The following is a 4,986-nucleotide window of genomic DNA, read 5'->3' as shown; positions in this document are numbered from 1 at the left end:
AAAATAGCCGACTGTAGCCGAAAACAGCCGTATTTACACCAAGGGCCAATGGTAGCCGACCGATAGCCGAGAGTAGCCGACCCTGGCCGCATTTAGACCATGTGCCGAATATGACCGAGTTTAGCCGAACCGTGCCGAGGTCGGCCGGAGAGCCGAACTAAGCCGAATTCAGCCGAGTTTAATTAAACAGAACCGAACGACGCTGCAGCGCTCTCCTTGCAGATCTCCGGGGCACACGGCAGGGAGCGCTGTATAAAGTAAGTATAAAATATCAACTATCTATAAGAAGGAATAAAAGCTCTATGTCACGTGCAGCAGTAGAAAATTCCAGGCTCTCAGGGAATAAATAGTTTTCTTTAAATCATTTTCGTTTTGGAGTTTTTTTTTACTACCAGGTAGCCCGAAAGTTTTTACTGCTTCTTTTTTATTCTAAAGCTAGAAAAGAAAACCAAGATCAGAACTACAAGAAAAGGAAAGGGAAAGGGAAAGGAAAGGAAGCAGGAGAGCAAGAGGGAAGGAAAGGGGTGAAAAACAGAGTGAAAAAAAGAAAAAAGAGTTGGAGCGAAAAAGAGAGGGCATTCGGGAGGAGCGGTGCTGCCTCAGGTCCTTCCCCGCCCAGGGCTGAAGGACCCGTTTGATGCCCGGGAGGGACTGCAGCTCCCGGTAGCGGAGGAAGGAGCAGTGGCTGTCAGCCCGAGACTACAACTCCCGGCAGGCCCTGCTGCCGGCGTGGCGTGTGACGCAACGGCTGACGCGGCACATGAGTGGCTGGCGTGCCAGGCGGCCGCGCGAGGCTTTGCGCAGGCAGCTCCCGGCGCCTCTGCCGCGTGGGACGGCGCCGCGGCGGCGACGCTGGAGGGGCGAAGCCTCCGTCTGGCCGCCCGCACGGAGCTGAGCAGCGCGGAAGGAGCGTCCGCCCGGTTCCTCTGCCTCACTCAGCGGTGCCGGGGGCGGGAGCGCTGCCCCTCGCCGATGGCGGAGGGCGAGGCGGTGCTTTGCTGCCGCGGGCCGGGAGCTGCAGGAGGCGCCCCATGCGAGCGGCGCCGGGCGCTCCCGCGGTCCCGGTGAGGCGGCTGCCCTCAGGCTGGCGGAGGCGCAGCAGCCCCCGAGCTGCAGCCGTCTCCCTCGGGCTGCTGCCGGTGCTGCGAGCGGAGGCGGCTCCGCCGCGTGTTGGGCGTTGCGAGCAGAGAGCGCTGCGATATCGCCGGAATGACTGGGCTGCTGCCTGCGCTCGAGGCTCTTTCTTCCATGAAAACGGATGGAGCGGCGCTGAGGGGTAAACCCAGAGATGGCCAGGAGAATGCCCAGCGCAGGGAGCAGGCGGGCTGTATCCTTCCGATGGCACAGGTGCGATCTGCAAACTCACCCCTTTCCGCCCCTGCCCTCCCCAGCCCCAGGGAAAATGCTTTCCAGCATTGTCGAGCTTCTGAAAGACAAAACTTGTGATTTGACACTAGCATCCAGAAAAGGTTTCTGTCTAGATTAGCAAATGCCTAAATTGTTCTTGGTTACATCCCATGACCGGTTTTAGGCAGTGACTTTATACTGCTTTTAGGATTTTCTTGTACAATGGTGAGAAAATAGGCAGGTCTGATACTGGTTTCACTTTTTTTCTACTTCACGTTCCATGAGATTCTTTTATCCAAGCACTTGTTTTAAAATTCTACTGTAGGCGTTTGTGGTTCACTTTTTTTTTTCTTTGCAGCACCCATGACTTTTTTTGGGTTCCTTCTGTCCCACTGGGAGTTGCCCAATTTGGTTGCATCTGGTGAAATTCACCCTGAGACCTTAGAGAACTAGCTCAAACTACGTGAGAGCCATTTGCAGTTCTCTCTAGACACCTGGAGAATGGGTGATGTTTCTGAGGATCTGGCAGGTGTACTTCTATCAAAACTCAGTCTGTGAAATTTTTGGGGAAAACCCTTCTGTGTCCTGAAGGGTTCAAACTCTGCTGAGGATCCAGTTATCAGATGCTCACCTGGATGGTTCCAGCTCTTAAAGTGAACACTTGTACTCTTGCCCTGTAGTTTATATCTATTGTATTTTTGTTATTTTGTAAGATTTTTCAGCTTTGCAAAATATTGTGCATTTCACTCTTTGGAACCTCTCAGATCATTCTTTGGTGCAGCACCACCTCATGGGACACTTGGCTGCTGTCCTGAAGGGGTTGGTCGTAAATCCTGGAGAGTTTATAAGTCTTCTGTCCCCAGGGAGGTAACATGCTTTGTTTACTTTTGTTCTGTTTGTTAGGTGCTGCTTCTCATTGGAAGTATGAATTTCAAACTACCCTGTTCTTTTTTTAACTGTTTTCCTGGTTCTCTCCGTACGGCAGGGAAAGACTCTGGTATCCTTGTCGTCAGGCTCGGTGCTGTCCAAGAAGATACAAAGACTAAAAAAATCATAAGAAGCAAAATATGACTGCAGGGAAAACAAGCTGGAGAGAACAAAAGGTGATATTGTTATCCTTACCCTGTATTAGAAACATCCACTGTGCTTTGATGCTGGTAGCTGCCAGGGGCTTGTTAGCTCTTTGTAGGAAGGTGTAGGTGTTCACTTGTAGGTTTTCTCTCTGGACAAGTCAATTCAAACTTTGCTAAGCTTATATTTGAAAATTACTCTCTAGCACAGTCCAGCATGACATTTTTGAATGTTGTAAAAATACCATGTTACTTGGAAATTGCTAATAATGAGAAGCCTTAGGGAAAAATAAGATTTCAGGGTTGGAAGATGTGAGAAGAATTTTCTGGGGATGTTAGATGAAATAAAGCACACTTTAAGCTGGACTGGCATGCTGGCAGATCCCCTATTAAACAGTAGTGCTTAGATTAGCCTGGGGGTTGCCCATAGTTTCTGTAGAAATCAATGTTTCCTGGTCTTCAGAAGTAAGCTGCTTTGAAAAGCTGGAAGGTGCAGTATACTGACAATCCCCGTGCTTTGGATTAAAAGTAGATTTCAGAAGGGTGATAGGCTTTTGTCTTTTCCTAGAAGTCGATGTAATCCTATTGAGGAGTTTTTAATTCTCTGTTGCCATCTCATCCATCAGAGCCCTGTCGTACTAATCGTCATACAGATACAAAACAAAAAAGCAGACCCTGTCCCAGCCACTTAGAGCCTAGAACACGATTTCCTCAGGCTGCCATTTGTGTGCCATCGGTACTCACCACGGAAGCGAGCTGGGGATTATTGCAGTTGTTGGAAACAAACCGCTTCTCGTCACACAGAAATGGAATTCGGATGCTGCCTCAGCCAGCCCCTCTCTGCCGTCGTCTCCTGAATCTGCAGCAGAGCAGTTCCAGTCCGTCCGGGTACGTGTAATCCAGTTCCTGACGATCTGAGCACACGGAGCAGCGCTCAGCTGCTGTGGAGGGCTCAGGGAAGGCAGAGTGTGCATTGTCATCTTCCTGAACCTACAGACAAATCAAAGTGAGAAGCCACAGGGTGGAAATCAGTCGCATATATGCTAAATAAAACTTGCAGATTTTTTTAAGAATTGTTTCTGCTTGTTCTTTGTTGTGCTTCAGCGCTTAGAAAACCTCCCTTTAAAATCAGTTCAATTCATCAGTTGAACCTTTGTTTGCAGACCCTCACTGAGCAGAATTTGTTGCAGACTCAGCGCACGCTGCACTGGCCTCCCGGGAGTGTGAGGAGCTCACGTGTGCTACTTTTTGCTTTAGGATGCTCTAAGGTATTTATTCTTTTTGGGATACTTGATGAGAATTCCCAAGAGAGGTAGTTATAAGGTATGATATTGGGAAAAAGCCTGTGTGGTTGGAATGTTGTTGTTGTCAAATGTTAATTTTTCCTTCTTTCTTAGCCAGTAGTTAGCTTTTTGCTTTATTTTTGTGGTAGCGGTATTTTATTGTTTAAAAAATTGTTTCAAAATAACTTCAGTGGCTGGCCATCGGTACCTTGTTCAGATTTGCCTATTTGCTTGTAGCTAAAATGTTCACATCTTGTTTATAATTCTATTTAAGAAACTGCTGCCCAGCCAACTAATAACTGAATATCTGTCTGGGACACGGGGAGAGGATTTAGGTAATGTCTTTGTTTCCAGAAAAAAGTTGTAGTGTAGTTTCTAAATAGAGGAGAGGGAGGTGAAAACTCGGGGCTCTGATGCCATTGGGGCACCCCAAGGTCCCCAGGAGAGGGAGCCCCACTGGGGTGCAGGAGCAGGTGTGTTCTCATGTAATATAGAACAAATTATAAATATAAATAGGAAAATTATAAATGTAAAATATTTTTTAAATAGTTAAATAAAGCGGGGGTTTATTTGTCAATAGGCAGTGTTTTGATTATCCAAATTATAAGTACAAATCATATAAAGGTAGAAATCTAAGTATAGATATATGTCATAAATACATATAAAGTTTAAAAACAGAAGAAAAAATTAGTTGTAGCAGTAGATATGATACATAATACGAATAATAATAATTTAAATACATTTCTAGAATTTTAAATATATTAGATCTAATTATTAATATAATGCATCAAAAGAAACTATAAATATGAATGTGAATATTATTATAGAAAGTATAAAAATATTTCAATCTCGTTTAAAAGAAGGTGGATTTTTGTATTTATTTGGTTAGCGACGAGGTTTTTATTTGGAATAATAGAAGTATTATAGAAGTATAAATCTAAATATAGAAATATACAATCTATAGAGAAAGATATTTGTAAAAACACGAGCGAACGACGCCTCCTTCGGCCGAATGGAACGAGCTCAGCCGAAGCAAGGCGAGACCGGCCGAACCTGACGGCCTCGAGCGAACCGAGGCCAGGCTTGCGAGGCTGCCTGAACGGAGCCGAGCTCAGGCGAACCGAGCCCGCTGCTCTCGTACGCACTAATTAGCGCGAGTGCGGTCACAGCCTTATGAGCTCCGGTGCCGCCCCGCGCTCCCGGTCGTGTCCGTGCGATGGGCGGGCCGCCCGCGGGACGCGGCAGCAGGAGAGCCCCGAGCCGGGCGCGTTTAACGTGAGGCGGCG

At 47.0% G+C, this 4,986-nt stretch overlaps 1 long non-coding RNA gene across 1 annotated transcript; it reads left to right on the top strand.

Moving 5' to 3' along the window:
* The first annotated feature begins 1,014 nt into the window (after positions 1-1,014).
* Positions 1,015-3,468, top strand: LOC135447803 (uncharacterized). The gene is made up of 3 exons (XR_010440324.1): positions 1,015-1,347; positions 2,333-2,450; positions 3,044-3,468. It is a non-coding gene; the product is annotated as an uncharacterized LOC135447803 (long non-coding RNA).
* Positions 3,469-4,986: the final 1,518 nt, after the last annotated feature.

The sequence above is a fragment of the Zonotrichia leucophrys genome, chromosome 4A, assembly GCF_028769735.1.
Source record: "Zonotrichia leucophrys gambelii isolate GWCS_2022_RI chromosome 4A, RI_Zleu_2.0, whole genome shotgun sequence".
In the NCBI taxonomy this organism is placed as follows: domain Eukaryota; kingdom Metazoa; phylum Chordata; class Aves; order Passeriformes; family Passerellidae; genus Zonotrichia; species Zonotrichia leucophrys.
This window is presented reverse-complemented; position numbering and strand designations above follow the sequence as displayed.